This window comes from Malaya genurostris, chromosome 3 (genome assembly GCF_030247185.1).
Source record: "Malaya genurostris strain Urasoe2022 chromosome 3, Malgen_1.1, whole genome shotgun sequence".
NCBI classification, from domain to species: domain Eukaryota; kingdom Metazoa; phylum Arthropoda; class Insecta; order Diptera; family Culicidae; genus Malaya; species Malaya genurostris.
In genome coordinates, this window is record NC_080572.1 from 123,263,335 (window position 1) to 123,290,313 (window position 26,979).

General features: G+C 36.6%; 1 protein-coding gene across 1 annotated transcript in view; it reads right to left on the reverse strand.

Annotated features, from left to right (window-relative positions):
- Window positions 1-26,979, reverse strand: part of LOC131438257 (potassium channel subfamily K member 6-like) — a 249,166-nt gene that overhangs the window by 157,873 nt on the left and 64,314 nt on the right. The window contains exon 2 of the mRNA XM_058608134.1: window positions 15,292-15,320. The gene's annotated coding sequence lies outside the window, so the exon portion shown is untranslated. The remainder of the gene's footprint in view (window positions 1-15,291; window positions 15,321-26,979) is intronic.

The window sequence follows — 26,979 nt, forward strand, 5'->3', positions numbered from 1 at the left end:
GCACTTAGTTCACGTGGAGTTTTTTTATCTTTGGTGAAATGTTTCTAGTGACACAACTCAAGTTGTATTAAAACCGAACATTGCACCAACCTTACTAGTCCTATATACATAATATCACACGACTTTTAGTTTAATGTTGGCCAATCACAGTCTCATCAAACCGATTGGTTTGTGTTCCAGGCTCTCAAAGCTTGAAAGTAGTGGCCAATAGACACTGAAATTAAATTAACCCTCACATCCTTCTCAGACCCGACTGAACCGGAAAATCGGAGAGCCATAGTGCGTAATGTTGAATGATACGAATATTAGATATTAAAATACTAAATTATTTGTGAACTGTCAAATTTACGTTTGTTTTGAAAAATTGGTATCAATAAATGTTTAGCTTAGCTCATTTAATTGTTCTTAAAGTTTTCGTGAAATAGTATAATGGCCCAAGTGCATGATACTTGGGAGCAATATGTATATGATGCCTTAGAATATAATTCAATTTTCTCATAGATGGCTGAACCGATTTTAACAAACATAGATTCAATAAAAGTTCTTGTAGTTTCGTACATACCTCCCGAATTTAATTTGAAATCGACTTCCGGTTCCGAAATTACAGGGTGAAGAGTGTAAAAATTGTATACCGTCGCATAAAGCGGCGAAGCAAATTACGCATAAAAAATTCTAAACTGGGCTCAACAGTCGGTACTCATTGTCAGTAGAAGGCCAAGCAAACCGACTTCTAGCTTCCAGTTTCCGAGAAATGTATTGTTTTTTTTTATTTAATTACATATATTACGGCACAGTGCGCTTAGCTATAAAATGTCGAGGTCATTTTTTTTAACTACTTAAAATTAGAGTAATTTCTTCAATTTCATGATTTGATTTCGAGGAGATCAGCTTTGGGAGATCTCCAACTAGTCATCGGCAGCGGCAGGTCGGTTGGAACTTGTATGCTGAATTAACCTGGTGACATTGATACGCATCGATGGTAGTGGCATTCTTGGGCTGGCTATCCACAATCCCTCGTCCAGTCATCAATTCGTCCGATGGCCTGTTACTCCCTCCCATTATGTCCCTATGGTAAATGTTTTATATTAATATAATACAATGTAATACAGTATATAACTCAATATAATGTAATATAATATAATATTAAAATTGCAAATTGTAGACTTTTTTTAAGAATAGTGTCTTAGAAATGCATAAAATGTCCAGATCTGGTGTAATCTAAAAAAATATATATATTTTCAAAAAATCGTTTTCGGATCATAAAGAATTAACTTCGGAAATCCGCGTAGAGAAATACCGCAAAATTGAAGAAATTTTTTTATGCCAAATGTCTTACAAATGCATGAAACGTCGAGATCTGGTGTAATCTCAATAAAACTTTGAAAAAATAATCGAAAACTTTCAGCGTCAGAAAGTTGACTTAAAAAACACCACCAGGGTTAACACCCGATCTCGATGTTTAATACAATACAAGAAAACCGTGTAACTTCGAAAATAAAAAAACCGCGTAAAAAACCTGAGTGTATAATATACGATAACATAATTCATTACAGTGCCATACCCGATCAGATGCACATAACAAAATCATAACACAAGAATATCAACAGTTGATATGTATAACAATTTGTGTTATTTTGAGATATTTAACAAATAAAAACAGTTGAAAGTTAAAACTTATGATAACAATATAATAAAAAAAATCAGTTATGATGTTTTATTTTCGTTTGCAAGACTTATGATAACGTTCATTAATTGGAAAATGAGTTCTTCTATTGCTTTATGTCGAAATATAATGATCAGAATTGCAAAAAAACTGATAGAAGAAATTCAGATCACTAAATAAATTATTCATTTAATAAAAAAAATCAATCAAAAATTTTGGATTGAAACGATGCTAAAAGTTGGCTGTGATATAGTTTTTCTGTGTTAAAATTGCTATCTAATTTTTCACAACTATTGTTATAAATTTCTGCTTTCGGACTTCTGTAGTTATATCAAATTCAATAATAATTGTGATACAAACGTTTCAAAATCTGTTACGATTTTGTTCCCGCTAGAGTATTTTTTTATTATGATTTTTGTTATTTTAACAGCTTACCAGCCAAAACTATTTCAAAATTTGTTACAAAATATTTCTGTAATAAATTACTCCAGTTGTTATAATTCTGTTATTACCATCTGATCGGGTATGCACCATTCCATAAGTTCCTCAGATGCTCTGATGTCCTGGTGCTCTTAATCCAATCGATTTAGTATTGTAAGTAAGTTTATTAAGAAAATGTGTGTGCTCGATTGGGGTCACCCGCTGGATACGTGCTCCCTTACAATGCCATCACTTTCACGTACTTACGACATAAAATATGCAACTTATGATCAAATTAAAATTAAATTTACAATGATATATACACTGGTGAAAAAATGACAGTACTACTGACGAATCGCTTTTCGAAAGAAATAGCGACAAGGGACACGGGCGAAGTGAACTCATCACCACCCCAGAAGCACCGGAAATGTATTGGTCATATACTCCAAAATGGAACTCACTTACTTTTTCCCTTTCGAATATAAAAAGGTTATACAATCACCGTGAAAACCGAGAGCCTAGTGTCATATATATTCGACTCAGATCGTCGAGTACACAAAATGTCTGTTTGTGCCTATGTTTGTATGTAAAGTTTTTATGTATCTAATTTTTCGGAGCTGGTTGAGCCGATTTCAACGAATTTAGATTCAAATGAAAGTTATTCAAGTCCCATAGAGATAAGCGTGAAAACTTTAATATCAAATTAAATGAAACCATCATACAAAACTCCTGATCCAACTTCCGGTTCCTGGTAAATATCTTCGAGGCGTATATTCACTAGTGAACTTTTCACAACTGGTTTTTTGTCATGTGAGAATTGCGTTTGCAAAAAATCAGTGGTGAACTTTTCTTCAGTAAGTTTTCTGATTGATGATTTTTTTATCTGAAAATCACTTGCGAAAAATTTCAGTCGCGATTTTAGATTTAGATTTAGATTCCCCAATGTTACATTATCTGAAAGGTTCATAATTTTGTAATGTACACTTTTGGAATCACTTAATCAAATGGGAATGAATGTGAATAAAATATCGTTTTAATATTACTATTACTATGTATGTATGCATCAGAGACTTCAGGGGGTGAATACCGATATAATGCAATTAGCTGAATAGATAAAATTGTTACATAAATTTGAACATTTCGAGAGATGTATTTTACTACAGCAAACAATCTGTGTAAGTATTTTGAATAGTGAACGCATTTTCACCCAGTCCTTAAAAGCGTTCCAGCGAATAGGTTTTGCTGTGGTTGAAAAGTCAGTCCAGCACGGTATGGTATCGTGCTATCTAGTACAGAGGAAAAGATATAGTAAAAGTGTAGCTAGCGGTCGACTTGTTCAGTCGTGTCGTGATTCGCTACCGCGATTTTCGCATCAAGAGGAAGTTAGTCCAACAATCAAACGTACTGTTGGCAGGGATGAGTTGATCCTCTAGCTGGAGATAGAAGCTTAGAACGGACTGGCAAGCGTATTTTCTGCATTTTATGTTTTAATTAAGCACGGTATATTCTCACTGGAAAATTGGATATTTTCGCGAGATGGTAAGGCGAGACCCCATTCTAAACCGTGAAATGAACGGAGCTGTACCTTGGTTATGTTTAGAGTTACATAGGAATATACTATACGGGTGATGTCAGGCTAGTGCTTTCACGGGATGGTGACGTAACTAATTTGCATCATAACAAGATTGTTCTTAAGGGTTCCACACAAAGCCCCGGGGTCTGTGTCTAGCTCTCTGGAGGGTGACAGCAAATAAATTTTGTGCTAGTAAAACTGCCTAGAGTGGGTATTAAAAAAATTCAATTTCACATGTTATTATTTTATTCCAATACCAAGAAAAGGGTTTTATCAAATTACAGTAGTTCGGCGATGCTCAAGATGATGCAAATGTAGTTCAGTCCTTACCTATAGATTCTAAACCACAAACATTGACTGTTTCTGTCAGCAGTGAAGGTATTTTCAACTAATCCTCACTGTACAGGTAGCACTCCAACGTTGCAGTGCTATCAAAATCACATCATCGTCAGTAGCAGCTGTCGCATGTTGTTTTTATGCTTGGTGAGATATGACACTGAATGGCAATCCGATTCTGGGCAGTTCCAGGAATATGCGATATTTTGAATATGTTTTAGTACTATAACAGTGAATATTTCTTTGTTCAAAGTGAAAATACAATTTTAACATAATACGTTTTTTACCTATTTTTATATATATAAAAAATAGGTATAGAATTCGCTCAAACTTTCGAAAAATTTTCCGAGGCCCGGAGGGCCGAATGACATATACCAATCGATTCAGCTCGACGAACTGAGCAAATGTCTGTGTGTGTGTGTGTGTGTATGTGTGTGTGTCCGTATGTGTGTTGTCAACTAAGAGGTCGAGATCTCAGAGATGGCTGGACCGATTTTCATCAACTAGTCGCAAATGAAAGGTCTCCCCGTCACCCAAAACGCTATTGAATGGTTTTGAGATCGGATGTTTACTTTTTGAGTTATACAAAGTTTTATGTCAAAATTTTCAGTTTTTTGACAGTATCTGTCACAATTGACCTTGAAAACAGAATATGTTTTCAGACTTAGATTCCGCACGGTAATACCTATCCAACAAGCCATAGATTGTTAAAATCCGTCCATTTTTAACGGAGATATCGAAATTTTTTTGTAAGCGACTTTTCCCCCTATTCCAGCAGTAGGAGTTTTGAGCGCTGTATGACAAAGAAATGCTTGGGAGCAACGGAAAACACGATTTTTTATACTGTTACATACAATTGTTTCTAAGAACCAAAAGGATTGTGTACAGCATTCTTTTTCATGACATTTAGCCTCGGACCGATTTTGGCACGGCTCGTTTTTGGCAACATAATCGTTCGAATATGACATATATAAACCAGATGATGGCAGAATTTTTTTTAATTATTTTGTTTTAAACTACTTACAGCAATAAATGCTGGAACAACATAACATCCATATACCATTCGAATCAGTTCGTCGAGATCAGCAAATGCGTGTGTGACAAATAACTTCAATTAATTTTCTCGGAAAATTTCTTTTCTACAAATTCAGATTCATACGAAAAGTCGTATGCTCCCAAACAAAGTTCCTGCGTTATGTTTGGTTCCGACCTCTGGTTTCGGAACTACAGGATGATATGTGAAACGAAATCAAAATTGTGTAACTCATTTTTCTTGAAGATGGCTGAACCGATCTAAGATGCAAATGAAATCAAAGAATCATCTAAGATTCAAATGAAAAGTTTCAAAGTTCTATAAAACATCTTGCTTTTCAGTCAGATCCAACTTCCGGTTTCGGGGATTGTATAAAAATGTCTATTCCACATAATTTAATCAGGTTTATCGGGTTAGCAGATTTGGATAGTCGATAAAAAAATTAACTTTTTTCAGTTTTAGTGGTATTCAGTTGTCGATCAGAAGGCACCTAAAAATTTAATTCGTGCTATGATCTCTCAAAGATGGCTTAACTGATTTTCAAATGTTTTGAAACAAATGTAAAGTGTACAGCTACTCAGGTGAATTTATCTGACATCGGCCATACCGCTTTTAGAATTCCGGTTCCAGTATAAAATCGTTTCTCAAAGCTCAATCGTTTTCTCAAAAAAAGCCTAATCAAATTTCAGAAACAAAAATTTTAATTAAAACAAACTTATATACAAAAATTAATTATTTTATCCAATTATGACTTCCGGTTCTCGAATTACATGATGATGAATTTTTAAAATTCGAACCGATATAGAAGATGACAATCCCGAAAAGCTTCAAAGTTGAACTCAAAACTGTTGTAATTTATTCGTCATATGGCCATACGAATCGGTTTGGGTTATGCTGGTTCCTGAATACCGGCTCTGGAAGTACCTTAAATTACCGTAAACTCTAGAGTGGAACTTACATATCATGGCATGTTTAATCGATTATCACACTTCTAGATTCAAATTCGATCCGATTTGCAGTTTCGACATTACAGAGTAATGAGTGATTAAAATCTCAAATTGTCGCTTAAAACGAGGGTCATTAAAATAATGTCATGAAAACTTAAACACCGAAGAATATTCATGCAAAAAACACATGCGGATTGATAAAAATAGGTATCATCTCACTGCTAGGTGGATTAAACACGTTTTTCAGACAATTCTGCTTGTACAAATGGAAATCAACTATCTTGTTTTGAAAACCTGGGGTTGTTACCCGCAGCTGCAAATGCCCTAGCAGGTTATGAGTTTTCCTGCGCAAGACTAACAGTTATTATTCTTGTACTTCATCATCAGTGAGTTCAGCTCACCTGATAATCGATTTCAATATCATCACTGAGCATGTTGAGAAACTGCGCAACCATTTGGATAGATTTTTTTTCACCGGTATCTAACGTGGAAAACCGATTGAAAAATGACATGCGAATGCAACTATGTAATGAAAACCGCAAAAATCAACATAATCTGCTAATGCACTGATGAGCTGAATACGAAACGTAAAACAACCATATTTTTTTGCATCTGAAACTTTTGACATATGACTTCGTATAACTCGAAAAGTAAATATCTGATCTCAAAAACATTCGAGAGGAGACCTTTCGTTAGCGACTAGTTTAATAAAAATCGATGTATTCATCTCTGACGTACGCCTCTAAAGAAGGTTAGAGAGGATCCAGAGCTAAGGGTCTTGGGTGAGAATGTTGTGAGAGCGAGACGTACTTAAAAAATGTCCTTTGAGTTAAAGGAGGATCATACGGTCGACAGCTCGACTATGCTGGAGCTTATGTGTAAATCGTTGGGCGAGGCTGAAGTGAAAGCTTTATGCCCGGAGACGGTGCTTGTGTGCAGGGACCTGGGTGAGATTACGACGGTGGATGAGCTGAGTCGTGCACGGAAGGTGCAGTGCAACCTGGGTGAGGCACCAATAACGATCCGGCTAAGAAAGTCTTTCGGAGACACAGAGACAGCGATTATCCGTCTGCCAGTAATCGCTGCTAATAAGGCACTGCAGGTTGGCAAAGTGTCAGTTGGATGGTCAAAATGCCCTTTGGAAGCCGCTCCATCGAGGTGATTCCAATGGCCGAGCAGTGGAGGAGGTCTGCAGAGTCACTAGTGCAAGAGGATGTATCCTGCAGGAAGCTCAGGCGAAGTTAGAAGTACTATTGTGCAATGAAGGGTCGGTTAGCACATTTAGAAGAGATGGGAGGTAGTCCATCATCGACGTCACGTTCTGCAGTCCTTCACTGACGGCGAACATGATCTGGCGAGTTTGCGAGGAATACACCCATAGCGACCACCAGGCTATTAGGTACTGGATCGGCCAACGAGACCGCGGTAACACGGAGAAGGATGACCAACGGACGAAAGCGGAAGACGAAAGGCTTCGAAAAGTATCTCTTCGTTGAGGCGCTACGACTGGACAGCGGATCAGAGAACGTTGGCGCGGCCCAACTAACAAGAAGGATGGTGACGGCTTGTGACGTCACAATATAGCGAAAATTAGAGCCAAGAAACAGACGATGTCCAGGTTACTGGTGGAACGAGACGCTCAGCATGTTACGCGCTGCTTGTCTCAGAGCCAGAAGGCGTGTTCAGAGAGTAAGTACAAAGCTCAAGGGTCCGTGGGTACCAGCTGAAATATTTCCGAACAAGCTGAAAGTAATCGTGGGAAGTTTCTGTTCGATGCACGATCCAAAAGCATGGCCACCAACACCGTATGGCGATGAAGAAGATGGAGCAAATGCTGGGGATTGACAAGTATTCAATAATGAACTTGTGGGAACGATAAAGTGACTGTGGTGTCTTGACACTGTCGATGTACATATAAGATGGTGTGGACTGTCTGTACATATACGATGGTGTCTTGACACTGCGGCTGCCCAGAAAAGTGAAAATTGTAGGGTATTTCGGATGACGTCCCCCTAACAGTGTGTCAGAGACGATGGGCATGGTCGAGAGCTGGATGAACAGAGTCAAGCATCGCTCATCGTAAAACGAAGTTGCTACTAGTCAGCAACTGCAAGGCTGTTTAGCGAAAGGAGATTGAAGTTTGAGAAGATATCATCAAAGCGTACTCTGAAGGTTAAATTTTAATAGCCACGTCGACTATGCTTATGAAACTTCGGCGATGGCAGTGAACACATTAGCTAGGATCATGCCATACGTCGGCGGCCCAAGAAGTAGCACGAGACACCTGCTTGTAAATGTCTCCTCATCGATACTGCGGTATGGGGTCCCTGTGTGGAGTAGGGCGCTGGAAACGAAGCGGAACCGTGAAAAGCTGAACAGTGCGTTCCGATTGATCGCCATATAAGTCGCGAGTGCATGCAGGATAATATCGTCGGAGGCAGTATGCGTTATCGCCGGGAAGGTCGCCATCTGCATCACCCTGGCAGAGGATATCGAGTTCAACCTGCGGAGAGACATTATACAAAACATGAAGACTGTGAGAATCGGTTCTTTGACAAGGTGGCAGCAGGAATGAGATGAGAAAGGAACGGAAGGTGGACGCATATGCTTATCCCAAACTTAGCAACGTGGATATATAGAAAGCATGTAGAAGGTAACGTTTATCCTGTTTGGTCTCGGATGTTTGAAGAGGTATTTACATCGGTTCAGGCACGCAAGTTGTGATTGGAGTATGAAAACGTCAGGACACCGGAGCACGTGGTATTCGAATGACCTAAATTTGGGACAGTGTGTAGATAAATATATAGCTTGGACCTCGGAGATATGTTCTAAAGTTTGGATTAATTCTATACCTATTTTTGAATATATTTATATAAAGGCAAAAACGTTGATTAGGCTAAGCTTCATCTGAAGCTGTCAGAAAGAGCAATCGCACAGGCCACCCAAGTAACAACTTGTTACGTTAGCTTATTCGTGACTGGTTTGCAACCAGAAATTTAAGTGATTGCTACTAACATCTAACCACTTGCGCGACTCAAAAAGCGCAGTTTCTACTAGTTGCTAAGTCGGCTAAAAATAAGTTGTCGTTACGTTGTTATGCCGTACTGAAATAATTTTCCATAACTTGAATATAACTTGTTCTCAAGTAAACTAGTTAAAACTTAATCACCATTGACATTATAAACATTGAGTGAATCCAGAATACCTTTCGTTTAGCAATAAAAAGGCAAAAGAGTACTTGAAATCACAATCTTGACACAAGGTAGAAATTTCACAACGATTTTTAAACTGTCGAGCGGAATTCAATTTCAATTACCTGCTTTTTTATGCGCTTTCAATCAAAATCTGTTTTTGAAGATATGAAGAAAGAACAACGAAATAGCCTTATGTTCAGAGTGCTCAAAATTAATCCAAGTAGAGTGATTTCTCACTAATAAATTCATATATCATGAGAATTATAATATCACAATCGATATTCTGACTGTTCTGTCTTTTATTATTTTCTCCAAAAAGTAGTTTTGGAAAAAGTAATACTCTGGTTTTATTTATGTTTCATACACTTCTTGCGAATCCATATTGTGATCGCCATATTCTAGCCAACAAAAGTTTTCTAGGCTGCATTTTCGTTATCATTACGTTGGGAAAACCTACCGACAGCTATCTGAACCAATTGTATGTTATAGTCTTGTAATATCTATGTTACTGTATAACATAAAAAAACATATTCGTGCTCTTGTTGCAACATAGTTGGGCTAGTGGTATCAGAACTGGTTACGAGTTGCTATTACTAAAGTTAAATAAACCTATTTTCAACTAGTAGCTAGAAGCATAGATGTGATTAAAGACAAGTTTGGATTAAATAACAATAGCTTATTAATATTAAATAAATCAATATGACAAAAAGATGTGGTGATTGGAAACCTAAACAACTATTTCGTAACTAGTTATTTTATGATGGAACATTGTTTCAACCAGTAGAACATAAAAAACATATTCGTGCTCTTGTTGCAATATAGTTTGGACTTAGTCGTATCAGAACTGGTTGAGGATTGCTACTTGGGCATGGCTTTCAAACACCCTGGGCCGATTTGACTTCAAATGCACATTAATTTTCGGCTAATCCATGTTATAGATAACTCGTGGAATCTCGAAACTCCTTCGCTTTGTGAAAGGCCCAAAAATATTTTCTAAATGTATCTGAGTAACAGTTCTACAGTTACGGGTTTCGAGATGAAACTACTGATTTTGTTATTGAAAACAATAATTTATCCGCCACCCTAATGCTTGCAGAGTCTACTTTTGTTTATATCGCCGAACTAGCAGGAGTTAATTATTGCCTGGGTGTCATTGAATCATAGCACCCTAAGCATAATTTCTTTTTCACTGATAGCCCCCTTAGTTTTTTATCACTCATGCGTTTCTTTTCATGAGTATCTTAATTATTTTCAACATCATCGACTAACTTATTCAAAACTCAAAGAAGAGCACATGTTTCTAGATGAAATAATTACGCATCGTTGATAACAGTTTCTCAACACAAGTGAAAAACACAATAAGAGATGTCGCTAATATAAGACCTAATTCAATCGATCCTTATCCGTGTATCATAGGGAAAGGGAGGATAAAACCATGGTGGTTGGAGTGTCCGACATGACTCTTGAAGCGATAATTTCAATAGCAAAAATAGTTGTATTCACCGAACGCGACATATTTATTCATAAGCATTGGTTATCTCACTGCTAGTCATAATCACATGTGTTCGTGCTTGCGCCTAATTTATTGTTTACTCGCATCAAGTCAGCACCAGAAGCCTTGTCTGCCTTTTTAATACCGGATGTCAGTGAGTTGATGTTTCGATGAACCTGAAGGTGTTGAATGGAGAGATGACGAATGGTGGTGTGAGTAAAGTGATGCTCGATGCGTACCGATACAGTGCTAGGAGCAAGGATGAGTTCCTGAAAATAAATTATATTAGTGTACACATGTGCAGCCGTTAAGTCGCAACTTTGTAGACCTTCGCTTCACCAGGGTTTCGGTATTGACACAAATTTTACGATACGGACGGTACAGTGTACTATTCGGCGACTCCAAACATCTTATTATTCTGATTTAAATTCCGAAATCCAATACGTGGTGGCAACTGTTCAAAACCGAATTCCGATCCTGATAGAAGTTTTCGGGTGGCCAATCTTATCCTGTTATGTTCGTTTGAAAGCATCAAACTGATAATTATATAGCTTCGTGAAGCGTGCTCAGTAATTTAGTTATCTGGACAAATCTTCGTGTATTTGCAGCAAACTTTTGTTACTACCACCCCGGTGGCATGATTATCATCTGCATACATTTGGTTTAAAATCAATTTTTTTGGTCCAATGGTTCGATGCTGTCTTTAAGCTAAGTATGTTTACGCTTCGGTTCTAAATGGAACGCGACGCTGGTAATTAATGCACAATATTAAACAGAAATATATTTCAGCATGTACCTATATTACCATTCCTTGTTCGCGTCAGAACGTAGATTAACATATTGTTGACAACAATGCTTCAACACGCCAACATACATAACAATTACACGCAGAGAAATAGAGCATGTTTAAAATAACAAAACAGTTAGTAGGTTACGTCACTTATACCATCATATCTCCGGAACCAGAAGTCACAGCTATTTGGTCTTTGAACTTGATCAATGACCCAGTTGTAGCTTTCAAACGAGCCTAAATTTGTTGAAATTGATTCAGCGTTAAGTATGTTAAAATCGGTTTAGTCATCTCTGAGAAAATTGAGCGATAAAATATCTTCGAAAAGTGCACACACAGAAACATTTTCCGATCTCGTCGAGCTAAGTCGATTGGTATATAACACTACAGGTCTCCGAGGCTCCGTTCGAAAGTCGGGTTTTTAAGCAGTTCTAATATTTTTCTATAGAGGAAGGCAACAACATAAATGTATGATTTTAACGAAGAAAAGCGTTAGTTGAAATAACTGAATTTAAGTTCATTTATTTCAATTAAAATGTTTGTGAATGTAAAGGTCTGCAATTATTTACTTTGTACTGTGAAATTGTTCATCACGAAAGTGACAGGATTCACCATTTCAAAAAATTCTCTGCGTGAATCCCAAATTTGGTTTTTATACAATTTTATTCTCTGTGTGTAGTTGGCCAGTACCAATTCATACAATTTGTCGGAGTAGTTCAAATTTTAAACCTCTTCATCTGCATTTGAATAATGGTGAACGCAAATTTACCTCTAAAGCGATAGTGCACACATGCTTGAATTAAAATGTTTCTATAATGGTGTCGCTCAGCGGTCAAAGTTTGATCTTTTTCAAATTTTGAGAAATAGCCACAAGGTGGAGGAAGGGAGAGGTTTTTATGCTAGATGTTTTAGGAATGGAAATTTTTTAAATTGAGATGATGCAAAACTATAAAAGCGCTCTAAGCGTAATTTAGATCTTTAATGAATAATTTATACAAGAATTGTTCCCAATATTCCCAGCTTCACAGTTCCTCTAATATACGAAAACCACTTAATTTTCTTACCGTTCAATTTTCTCAGAGATGGTTGAAGCGATTTCAACAAACTTAGGCTCGTTTTAAAGCTACTATTACTTCATTGAATTGGTTTGGAGTTTAAATGGCTGTCATGGTTTCAGTGTTATGTTGTTATAAGTGATGTAAACGTCATCACTCGTTACCGTTCAATTTTCTCGGATATTGATTAACCAATATCAATAATTTTAGACTCGCTCGAAATTAAAATTGAGTTGTGGGTCGATTTCGAAGATCATATAGCTGGAATGTCAAGTTAATCGTACAAGTATTCGTAATCGTCAACTTTTTTTTATTTTTATATCCACATCATTATTACAGATAATGACATATGTTCACGTTTAAATGTATTATTGCTGATACGCTTAGTTTGAGATTTTTTTTCGAATATGTGACATAAAATCATGCTTTTAAGAACTACCCGAATCAAACTGAAAAAATTGTTGCCACAAATGAGCCAAAATAAGTGTGAGTAACTATTTTATTTAAAAGGCAAACATATTTTAATGAGATTGTTTCGATGGAAGAGAAAGGCATTATCACACCACAAGGTGAATTAAGAATAGTTTTTCATTTACATTCAGTCAATTACTGGAATATTGGAAAAAAATACCAAATAGATACACGAAAGCTAATGTTTCGATGCTTAGTAATTAATAAAGTCAACTAGTTTTCCTGGAAACTTCAGTCGGAGGTTTATGAAGTAATCTGAAAAATTCTAACATTATAGTACACCCAAACCTCCATTTACGAACCTTATATATGTATGTATGTATGCTTACACACTCACTCATTTGCGTATATGTGTATATATTTATACATATAAATCCTCGCTTTTACTTCACCAATATTTATATGTATTAAGAAATATAAATATTTTCACACATGCGTACGTATATTAATACATATATACATATATAAGTTACGTAAATGGAGGTTTGGGTGTATTCGTTCTGAATTAAACATGGGGAAACGAATTTATGCATTTTTTTAAATAGGAAAAATTTCAGATGTGCAATTTTAGGGCAATAGAACAGGCGTGAACTTTCCTTTTTGCTTTATTTTGACTCAATTCCAATACTATATTGAGAAATTTGTACGATTCAGCGAAATGATTTTCGTTGAAATACAATCTGTCACATGGTTATCGAGATGACGCTGTGAGAAAAAATTATGGGTTAGGTACTACTTCAGGCGCTATCCGAACCTTTTAATTCGGAGCGTAGTCAGGAATGTCAATTCTTTCGTCTGGTTACATCAGCGGGCTGGACTTCACGCCTTTAAGGTCAAAAAGGCACCTAGAGTTTTTCGTCGGTGAATCCCACCTGATCGTTCCGAAGAAGTTCAGGAGGAAGAAGGTCGACAAATTTGCCAAGAAGGGTGTGAATTGTTCAATATGTTAGTAACTTTATGTATGTTTATTTGCCCGCTCCAAACATGTACATGAATAGAGAAGTAATTTTTTTATCTGTGTAGCTTCTAAGGTGCGGGTATTTAGCTTAGAACCTACATAGATAATATATAACTATTTATTTCCTGAATGTTTAAAAAAACATTCCGACCTCAAATAAATGTTTCTTGTTTCATTTTCACCTGTTGCATTTTCTTCGATGTCAGTCAATATCACCAATGTCTACGAAATTCCGAGCGTTGTATAAAGACGGATTTACTAGTGCCCGCATAACTGTAGATCTTTTATCCGCGATTTGACAGACACTACAGAATAGTCGCGTACACAACATAATCATGCATTACATTTGTACTGACTTCCAATCAGTATACGATACATTCTAATAAGCAACTAGTGCAGACTATGTACGAATACTGAGATAATTTTGAAAAAAATTGAATGAATGGTGAACAACAAATATAGTTCTTTAAATTATTGAATAAAAAAAATATAGTTCTTTGATTATAATGCTTGCTGTTTATCTGATCGTTTTCATTTGTATACACAAAAACCTTAATTTACGTGATCTATCTCGGGCAAAACTGGGATCCTACATAAATCTTGTGTCACGATAATGGACGACCACTCGACATGCTTAATGTTCTGATAATTTCAGCAACAAACATAGCCAAATACTTTGGATATAAATGTCGAACGTGTTGTGATTAGACATCCTACGAACAAAATCACAACCAACATCCATTCTTCGAAACCTTTTCCATATTGGAACCAACCACTGAATCAGTTTTGTTCTTTCTCGTACGTACGACGCTTTGAAAAATTACCTAGAACCCGAAATGGATCTGGTTTTCCCACCGTATTCTGTCATTCGTTGCGATTATGTTTTTTTTAACTTTTTACGTGTGTAGTCCGTCACTTTTTTCGCTTCTTGCACGAAAGTATTACTAAACTGCAGTTTTTTGCCACATCTCTTACAGAACTATTTGAAACATTCCGTTTCGCTTTCATTTGCCGGACCAAAACGTCTGTTGATCTATCTCGGGCCTAAAGTGGGATTCTACATAAATCTGGTGTCACGGTAATAGATGACCACTTGACATGTTGTCCTGATAATTGCATTAACAAGCACAGCCAAATACGTCGGGTGTGAATGTCGAACGTGTTAGGATTAGACATCACACGAACACAATCACAGCTTTCGTCCATTATTTGTGATATTGGAATCAGGCACTGATTCGATTTCCCATTTATTTTCAACAAATCGCTCAACTGTCTCCAAACAGTTTTGTTCATTCTCAGACTCAGTTTCGAACGATAAGGGAAATCTTATTCCTGACAATATGAGTATTGATAAATTACCTCGCTCCCGAGATGGATCCGGTAGATGTCTGCAAAAAAAAATTAAGTGAACACTTTAATTAACATACACTTTTTATTTTTAGAAAAAGGATATTGGGCACTTTTGCTTAATATTACTAATTTAGCGCTTTCAATTATTTCCATTCGAATATTTCATTGTTAATTCAACAAGACAAAATAAAATAAAAGCATGTTTATCTTATATGTTTGTCGTCATACCGATAAACTTTTGAATTGTTTATTTAAACACAAATGCTGACTTGCTGGTGGTCGGCATTTCCCTTGTATAACACATTAAGCTTAAAAAAGCGTTGAAAAAGAGATATGAATGGCATTCATTATGTTTCTGCGGATAGTTTCTCAGCATAGACATCGTTTGACATCCGGCGACAAGATTTACTGGGTTTCTGCTTCCAAGCCCTAAAAGGCTGAATTCTACTTTACTAATTAAAAATACCAATGTAGCAACAATAACTTGTTAAAATTGGCGTGTTTCATAATTGCTACAGAAGGTTATTTTTTGTTGAATATGTAAAACGATTGATTTGACGCGCTCTTGTTATATATGTTATTACATTTAACTGATATTACTTCATTTGGCTCAAGATCAGGAGAACGCCTGGGTTATAATGGGTTAATCACACTTCACCATGTAACTCTGGAACCAGTAGTCGGATCCAGATGAAATTCAACTGCAATCTTTGAGACCATAAGACCTTTCATTTAAGCCTAAGTTTTCAAATGATCAGTGTTTCTTTCGAGCCAATGTTTTATGTGACACAAACGTTTCTTGGAGACAGACGTGAAGGAAATCCAATTTCAGCTGTGATTATGTTGCGAATGATCGTAATGCTTCTTCAAAAATGATGGAAAGACTTTGAATATAGGCAAAGAAACGATTCGTCTCATTCTTCACGAGGATTTTAGCAAAACCAAGGTCTGTGCAAAGTTAGTCCCGCACACACTGACGGAGGAGCAGAAATCTTTTCGTGTCAATCATTCCAGTGAAGTTGTTGCAGCCGCCAGAAATGATCCAAACTTCCTGTAATCAAATGTTACTAAGCGAACTAAGCACCAAAGTTCGGAATTGAAGTCAAGTGGAAGTCTCCTTCAAGAATCAAAACTATGCTTATCCCTTTTTTTCGATAGCAAAGGACACTTAGAGTTCCTTCCAATTGGTCAAATGGTCACTGGCGCATTGTATATCGAATTGGTAAAGCATTCGATGACCTGAGTCCACCGTACTCGACCCGGATATCGCGATCCAGAGAAATGGTGCTTGTTGCATGACAATGCACCGAGTCACAAATCAATAACTGTTCGTCATTGGACCACAAGCCGTACTCCCCTAGTTTGGATGACTTCTTCTAGTTTCCAAAGTTGAATTTGAAAGAATGTTTTTTTGAAGAAATTGAGACCTTCAAAACGTCTTCGATGCGAGCATGGGAGGCTATTCCACAAAAAGATCAAGCTGAAGCACCCATTTGAATCACTATTGAATCGCTGTAAGAAATGTATTAAATCGAAGAGAGGATACTTCAAAAAATAAATTTGAAAAACTTAAAAAAATCTTGCTTATTTTGCGATTTATGGAATCAGTCTCGAAACCTAATGGACGCACTGTGTAATTCCAGAACCGGAAATCGGATTCGGATAAAATTCAATAGCGCTCTCTGAAAAAATACTTTTCATATGAATCTAAGTTTTCGATAATCGGTTCAGCTATCGCCGAGAAAATCAAGTGCACATTTTCTCCACATACACATTCAGATATTTTGTGATTTCGACGTACTGATTTGAATTGCATATGACACTTGATCTCTCGGACTTCGATTCAGAAGTCAGTTTACACCGTGTTTTCAGTCGATTTACCGAGTACTGCACCTACGCAAATAAAAATATTTTGTGAATTTATATTGTTTTATATCGATTATTAAGCCATGGCTTTAATTGCGAATAGTCGTTTGCCGGGGTGTATTAAAATCGTTTTTCATGTACATATTTTTAACAGCAAACAATTACTAAATTGTTATTATTTATTAGTTGCAGCTCATTGAACGAACGATTAAAAGATTATGTCCGCATCGTAGTCAAGACACTGTTGAAAACTAGTTTATACTCCCAGCCGGTGAGTCTTTATGTAGAGGAATTCATGAAGCAGGTGCTGCGATCAGTACCGTAAAAGTTCATTTAAGTTCATTCAATTGAAATCGACTATATACAGCCGATCAGTCGACTCATACTCAATACATACACCGTTCACTGACATACTGAATGTACAACACTCAGTTCTTCATCCGTTGCAACGTCAATTTAAACTCATTTAAACCAACCTCAGTTTCTCCCTAGAAATAAAAAACATCTCTTTCAATTGACTGAGAGAGCGCTTATCGAGTGAGCTCCTGGTGAATATTCAGCTGGTTCAAGATAATAAATGAACGGTAAACACGGTCAAGCACAGAATGTACTTAAATTTATTGCTTTCTCTTCCAATATTCGAAAATTATTCATTCACACTTACTGGCGATAACTGTGAACTCAAATGGAAACGATCACCTTTTATTTATTGTACCGGTCGGAATAATTTTCTGTCATCGAGCTGATGTTCATACCTGTTCATTCGAGCTTGTTCACTGTCGGCGGCTGAGACCGAGAAACAGATGGGTTCATTTGCTCTTGAAACGGAGCAAGTGAAACTTCAAATGACTAGGTATGGTTATTCAATTGAAGATGAATCCTGTGGATCTCATTTGATTATGACCACAAAAGTGAAATGAATGATTTGGAATACACTGATAGTAAAAGGCCAGATATTTCATTTTCATCAAAATAATTTCATTCGAAAATGAAATTTTACCGCCCTGGCTGCTGCGAAAAAGCTTTTACGTGAGCGGTCTTTTTCTATGATGGAGCTATGATGATTTCTATGATGGAGCCGTTCTCTACATTTTCGAATATGTCTCATATGTACCTTGCTGGTATGTACCAATATGCTCCGGTTTTGAAGTCAACTTTTTCTTTGATTTCACACACATATACAAGAAATCGATAATTTGTATTGCTTCCCAAGGAAAGTTTTACACAACAAAATGTTATTGATTTCAACATAAGCTAATAAAATAAATTTAATGATATGAAAATGGAACCACATTCCTAGTAGCTGCTCGTGGAACAAATCCATTTGATGTTTGATGTCTTTGCATATTAGTAGGACTTTTACTCGACTGTAAACTTTTTCTCTACTGCCGTTTTCGCTTGAGAAAACTGAAACTGACTCAGTGTAGTTTCGTCAAACAAACACTTTTCACGAAACTGTGTGAGGTTCGCACTTAGCAACGGTGGTGTGAGCAAACCCCCGATATAAGAATCAGGTTCGAAACTGACGCGATTTTTAGCCTAGTTTAATGTCGTTTTCGTTTTTAAATTGCACTACACTGGTGTAGCGAAAGCTGCACTGAAACCGTTCGTTTTTACCAATTGCACTACACCAGTGCTACACTTTTTCTGCACCGATACCACTGGTGTAGCACTCATCAAAAGTTTGGTGTAGCTCTGTGCAATGGAATCGTGTATTGTAGTCAATGGTTACTGTTTATGTTTTCGTCATTTTTGTTCGTTTATTCATGCCTCAGTGTAGCACTGCACCGGTGTAGTGCAAATTAAAAACGAAAACGCCATAAGTTGAAACTAGGTTCAAAACTGGCGTAAATAGTTAAATCACTCACTTTAGATTAAAGTTGAAAAATTTTCCAAATCTCGAGGCACCTTTTTTATGTTTGTCTTAATATATTCATCGTTGTTTGTGTGGTGTATTCCAACTTTGAATCAGCCAAGACTAATTTTTTCAAGCAAGAGGACTTTTACGTATTAGTAGTTTCTCATCATAACAAGCGTTGTCTGTTTGATCGACTAGTCCATTGGAACTTTTGGTTATATACGCTTCGTATGACCATGAAGATAATGGTAGCGAGCACATATATTTATTGGTGGAAAGAATTACGCATGAGTATGAGAAAACATCATCAACTAACACAAAGACAGTTTCGCATAGTTTAGATCAAACTTGCGTCTATGAAGAAAGATTACTTTTTGCACTTCGTGGTATTATTCGCAACAAATCTAATGAAATATTCAGTTTTCTTTCATTTCTACTGTGTAACCAATATTTGTTTTCAGCCCGCGTCGGAGCCACTCGCTAGATTCAAGCTTTCTTCTCCGTTTTTACTTGAACTTTGCCTTTCTCTCTGTGCCGGCTTTATTGCCTGGTGTCAAGGCATGTGCGGCACACCCGGGTTCTATGTCTTGTTGATTTATCGAGCTCTGTGGTTTATAGGAGTTCTATGTTTTGCAGTTTGGCTACCCAGATCTGCCCTTCCCAGCTTGTTAAACCCTATTACGGATGGTCAAGACTTGTCTTTCTAGGCGGACAGATCGTTTACTACGCGAGCAACGAGAGATGATTCGACCAGTAGGCGCCGGAAATTGTGCCAGTGCCACCAACGTAAAAGAAACGACGATATATGTATAGTAGAAATAGTAGTTTTACTGCCTGCACACATGAGAGCAATGTACAACTAGAAGAACATATAAATTGAATGCCATAATTTGTTTTGTTCAATTTATAGGAAATGCAATATTGACCAATCATAAGACGATTTAATTTATTGTAGCTACACGGTAACGGTACCCCCGGTTTTCTCACTCAATACACTATTCATTGCATATACTAAACGCTTCGAATTTCCGTTGCTCTAATTGCAGAATTGCAGTTTGGTTGAACATATTTTTCTGCAATATTACTTTTTGGAATTGAAGCGAGTTATGATGTATCAAATCAACTATTCTCACAAGTCAAGTGATTCGCAAAATAACTCCAATTTATCTGCTTAGATATGTGCATTTTTCCTATGCGGAGATGATCTTTTATACATCGTATATCATTAAATCATGTGGGAGCAACAAAAGCCAATTTAATTCATAACCAAACAAGTTGTTCGGCTTCCAACAACGATATTTGAACCAGCGAACGACAGAGTAATATCTTAGTAATTCGATCAGAAGTTTTAGCTCTTGATGCATAATTTATTTCAGTTAGTCAATTCGTATCTCGGAATTATAACAAAAATAACCTACAATTCCAGCATCCATTTACTCGCGCTTCAAATATTAAAAATGTAAAATGACAGTGTATACTAAGAGCAAATTTAGCGGCTGGACGTTTTATATGGGAGATCCATAATAGAACTGGAACTGATACAATCGAATCCCCAGTTAGCCGTTATTATTTTTTTTTATTCGAACAGTTCTATTGTTAAATTTAAAACTGGTATACGCTGCCGTTATATTGTTTCTATATTTGAAACACTAGAAAGACGCTGCTGGCAAAAGCAAAGTCTTGGCATTACATTCCTTTTGTGGAATTTGGCCTTTCTGTTTCAACAGACTTCGCAGCCGATTCTTAGTGTACAGAATCATTGCATGGCTAGTACTATGGATCCTACTGACACTAAGAACCCTTCCAGGCCGGGGCTGGAACATACGACAACTGGCTTGTAAGACCAGCGTCCAATGCATTGAACCGCAAACCCGGGACAACCCGCCAACCCGCTGCTGGAGCTGCGTCAAAAATAACTCAATTTTACAGTTAATAAAACTTATATTTAATTCATTCTCACATACTTTCAAGTGCTACAACAAATAAATTCACACGTTTGCTTGAAACACGGGCCTATATTTATTTCATTCTTGTAAAATTTAGTCGATTTCACGAATTACGTTTATTAGGATTACGATTACGATTACGTATGAATTGTGTCATATGGAGATTTGCGTAACCTGTATATTTCATAATTTTTTGCTGTGTATGCATCACAAACTAAATCTATACTCCTGAACTCAATGCCCTGACGTAGTCCTGTTTTCTACGTAGAAAATGTACGGCATAATACCTAATCAGAACCAAAAGTACACAGAAAGAAATAATTAAATTTACACGACATGTAAATCACTAATAACATAACCGAAGTCTATCGGTTGAATCGAAAGTTTGATTGTAAACGATCATCGATGTAACACTAAATTGGATTGCATTGAATTATACATGAATAGAACTGTATCTTCTAATTAACGCTCAGTTTTGCATTTTAATTATATTGAAACGTACAGAATTGTGAAGTAACTTTAGGTTTAATTTTTTTCTTCAAATATGTGCATGAAAATGGATGTAAATTTACTAAATATTTTTATCTGTGTAATATACGTGAATTTGTAGAAAATTTTGAAATAATGGTTTTGAATGAATATGTTTAGAATTAATGCGAAATCCAATCGATTTTAGCCTTAAAAATACGCATATTGCATTTTCGTTACGTCTAAAAATTTATTTTAAATTTTTAAAATCGTTGGTTTTAATTGTCACGGATTTTTTAATCGTCTAATTGAATTACAGAATCGTCTAATTTATATCCATGCATTTCGCAAGTTTATTCAGCGCTGGACGTTTGCGAAGTTCGGAAATTTTCTGCATGTACGAGATTTTCTACGTAGAATTAATACACGACACAAAAACCCGTGTAACTTGCCATTCCTGCTGCGAAATCTGTATAATATCAAGGCTTTGCTTTGTTCTTGCCCATGCCGTAAGTTATAAATTTGATAACAGAACTTGCGAATAAATAAAGCTGAAAAGGTATGCAGGAGTAAGTTTGTGTCAATAACTAAAAAAATTATTAGCAGCATTTTCAAGAACTAAAATTTTTTCAACATCTAAAATATATAATCACAAACAGACAGGTTTGTTTCAAAGACTGCTCGACCACAGCAATTTATCCAGAATTCATAACATTCCCTTTGAATCTAGTAGATTTTGGCAAAAATCTCTACGCTCTTTACAACGACTTTAGACAAGCTTTCGACCGTATTGAAACACCATTAATATTATACAAATTACAGTAATATGACATAGAACACATGCCACTAAAATGTCTCGAATTATACCTAATGAAAAGTGTGCAAATAGTTCACATTCTTTCTGAATCAACATTTGGCTTAACTAAGGGCTCTTGACAAGGACCTTTCTTTTCATACTGCATGTAAACAACATTTCTTTCGTACTCAAATACATGTCTGAAAGTCGAAAAAATAAGAACGTAGTAATATTCCAGAACAAAATCCTTCTATTCTACATTAGGAACGAATAAATTCCTCTCAAACTCAACCTAAAACATTGTAACTGAATAGCATGAAGTAGACATGGACATATACATGGTCGCTAGACACACAGATGGAGATTAAATGAACCCAAAGTACTCAAGTTTCGTTTTACGCGTATTATATTAGTCATCCCAATTCGAAGTGTACCCCATAGGCAGCAAAAGAAACAGAAATATAATCTCAAATCAGCGTCTGAGGGCAAAGCAGAAGTGAAGATAGACTTGTGATGCGATTTGTGTTGTTTTCCTGTTGGATGTGTTTCCATGGAGATAGGACTATAATTGAATACTATGGCGGCCGAGTAAAGCGAAGCATCCTTGGTTCTTCAAGTCATTTTGGATGTTTCTTTCTGTATTTTCATATGCATGGTAGTTTTATTAGCAAAACAATTTCCTCAATTAGGAGCTAGTTACGGGTTCGAGTCCCATCTCTGCGGTAACATATTTGCGATTTTCATTACATAGTTACATCGGCATGTTATTTTTCCAATCTGTTTTTTTTCGTTAGATACAGATCAAATTTAAAGCGATTCCGTTTTCTGTTTTTGAAATGTACGAATCTTCCATATCTGTTGATATCTTGAAATTTTTTGTTCAGGTCGACTCCTACAACTTGTTCTTACATTTTTTCTCGAAATCGCATAAAATCACGACGTTTCATAAATTTCGACGGCATCTGACGACAAAAAAAATCTAGATATGCGATTTTTCATGCAGTTCGTATCCCCCGCATAAAAATACTGGAACGTATACATCGTATCGTATCGTATCTTGCCTCAACTCTAAACAAACATCGACCGTGAAGTAAGGGCGATACCGAGAGCTATGCTCGAGAAACTGATGGGAAATGCCAAAAAGCGCGCCTTGTTATTAAAGAAATAGACAAGCACTGGTAAGAACTTCAACTCGGATTCAAATTAAAGACTCTAAAGTCCCATAGCCTGCTATTGAGTTTCATTCTGACCCGACTTCCGGTTCCGGAGAAACGGTATAAGAAGTGCAAACATATTAACAAGTACACTCGATTTTCTCAAATACCGCTCAATGAATTGTCACAAGCTTAGGTTCAAATGAAAGGTCTTCCAATCTTGTAGCTTTGAGATGAAACTGCTCACGCTGATAATGATGCTGTCCGGGTGCACGTACTGCTATTTACAGGGATTATCTCCGACTTGCGGGTTAAGTTTTTTGGTACTAGGTAATTTCCGTTCCAATTTTAGCCGCAATGCTGATTGGTGTAACGACTGGTGGGAGGTCTACTCTCGTAAGGATTTGACCGTCACAAGTAACGTTGATTGGCGGTTAGCTTGACCAGGGGTTAGCTTGACCAGGGGAATTTGAACCACGACCTAGTCTAGATCCTCCGATCCACTCGTGGGTGTTCTCGGGTCGTCTCGATGTCCTACAGACTCAATACTCGCTTGGTTTGGTCCTTAGCAGACGATCAATCGTGCTAATAAATCCAGCGGGTCCTGTTTGTCTCATAAAAGATACCAAATGGTGGAATTAAGGCGTTAAAGTTAGCTACTGGGTGTCGTCATATACCGTTTTCGTTTTTGAACCTACACGCGGGCGACTCTGACTCCGAGTAAAACGAACACGTGTTACGCGCCCTAAACAACAAATCATGAAAAAAAGAAAAAATATACAAACTAGCATGACAGAATTTTCAGAGCGAAACTACGCGATTGGAGTCTGATCTAGAGCAACTCCAGGGTGCTAAAACAAACATTTCAAAAGTTGTTTGGGCGACTCTGGGTCATATCTCGGGCTGCTCTGATCAATAAACGAAAACGGTAATAGATTGTATTTCAACGAACTGTGCTAGAAGCCTTCTTCAAATGGAATTCTGTTTCTTGTTCATGCTTTCGAACTTAAACCAATGGCAATTCGTTTTACTCACTAGGCCTATTTCTAGGCTCTAATTTGACTTTTATACTGAGACGTGTTTCTCATTAGAAGTTTAAAAACGGAAAGACTTTTCGATTTCTATCAACCCAGTAGCTCTTTTTCTCGTCCTTTTTGCCTTTCTCATATAGAAAGGTTAGGCAATCACTGTGAAAACCAACTTTTTAACAGAGGCCCGGAGGACCGAATATCATATATCATTCGACTCAGCTCGACGAACTGAGCAAATGTCTGTGTGTGTCTGTATGTGTGTCTATGTGTGTGTATGTAACAAAAATGTGCACTCGATTTTCTCGGAGATGGCTGGACCGATTTTTTACAAACTTAAATTCAAATGAAAGGTCTCTTGGTCCCATAGGGTGTTATTGAATTTTACCGGGATCGGGAATAACAGGGTAAAATGTGGAAAAAAGAAGAGAAAGTGCACTCGATTTTCACAGAGAACACTCAACCGATTTTCTTCAACTAAGATTTAAAGTCTCATAGGTTTCTATTGAATTTCATCTAGATTCGACTTCCGGTTCAGGAGTTATGGGGTAAAATCTGCAAAATGAACTAAAAATGTGAAATCGATTTTCTCAGAGACCGCTCATTCAATTTTTATAAACTTAGATTCAAATAAAAAGGTCTCACAGTGCCATATGGAATTCCTGTATTTCATCCGAATCCGACTTCCGGTTCCGGAGTTATAGGGTAAAGTGTGTTAAATATTGTACACCGTCACTTGAACCGGCAAAACAAAAACCGCAAAAAATTTCTAAACTGGACTCAAAACTCTACAAATTAACAGCCATTATCAGTGGGCAACTACAAAAACCGATTCCGGCTATCCTGGTTCTCGGTCTTCGGTTCCGGAAGCACCGGAAATAGTGATCATATATTCCAAAGTGGATCTTACTCATTTTTCTCAGAGATATTTTGACCGAGTTTCACAAAGTTAGATTCAAATGAAAAGTCTCTTAAATTTCCTAAATTTCATTCGGATCCGACTTCCGGTTCCGGAGTTATAGGGAAAAGTGTGTTAAATATTGTACACCGTCACTAAAGAGGCGAAACAAAAACCGTAGAAAAATTTCTAAACTGGCCTCAAAACTATACAAATCGATAGTCATTAGGAGTAGGCAACTAAACAAACCGGTTTCGGCTATCCTGGTTCCCGGTTTTCGATTAACGACGGGAGGTATAGTCATATGCCCAAAAATGGGATCTTACTCACTTTTCTAACAGATCGCAGAACCGATATTCCCAATATTAGGTTCAAATGAAAGGTTTTATGGTCCTACCAAAAAATACTGCATATTTTCGGATTCAACAAAAATTTAACCCGTGGTTTAGAGTACGATGACAAAATCGTATAAAAGCTTCAACATTTGAATAAAAACTAGTAGAGTTTGTACGTCATGTTAGTTGGTGGCCGTACGAACCGACTTAGATTATACCGGTTCTCAGTTTCCTGTGCTGGAATTACATATAATAGTGAACCCACTTCGTTTAAGGAGAAAACGACGAAAAACGAGAACAAAGCACTGTTTCATTCTGTAGGTTATACTAGTTAATGCACAAAAAATCCCTTGATTTCTTTCAAAAATCGAAGAGAAACATTTTGAAAAGATATATATGAGACAACAATATTTTCCTTTAGTAGCAGCATCAGTAGTGGATATAGTGTATAACATAGACTACTATTGACTTTTATTCGGATCCGACTTCCGGATCAACTGGGTGAAGTGTGTTTGAAATTTATACCGTCATGTAGAGCAGAAATGCAAAGATTCGATGAATTCCTATAAACTTGGCTCAAAACTAACTTTTCATAAATTGAAAAGGTTATGCTAGCGTATGCTCAAGCAAACTTTTTTATTCTAATTAAAAATTCAAATAAATCTTTTTAAAGAATCCCTTAGTAAAATTTATTAACACATGAGTTATACGAGAAAGACATCATTACACCACTAAGTGGATAAAAAAAGATTTTTGTTAATTATTCCAGATGATGATTCTTCTGTACTTGATAGAATAGACTTTGCTGTAGATTAATATCCTGAAATGTTTATTGTTATGCAACAGCGCACATCATCGCATCATCGATTTAAAAAATTATGGTAACGAAGCAGACAATTTATCGATTTGTACAACAAGCTGATCGTCAGGAAAAACACCACCATGAATTTTGATACAATTTGATGGTGATACGATAAAACTACATTCATTTATCAGGCCAATCGACGTCCTTATGCCAGTAATAGGAAAGATAAGAGGAACACAAGAATATACTGTTTGGTCCAATGCCATCGGGGCCAAAATTGCTGTAAAAGCTAATAACGTTTTTGAACTATTTGGCACCGGCTCAGATTGGGATGCCATACAATTAAATTTTATCACACATTCCAGTGATTTGAAGGACGAGGCTATTCTGGCCCAAGACTATTTTAAGCTAATACACCAAAAAAGTTATATTATAATTTGTTTTTCTAAGAAAACTTTTCGTTGTTCATTAATGGTGAAGCAGTTGCAATTTCAATGAACATGTTGATTTGGATAAAAATTTGGTCAAGTTATATATACTCTC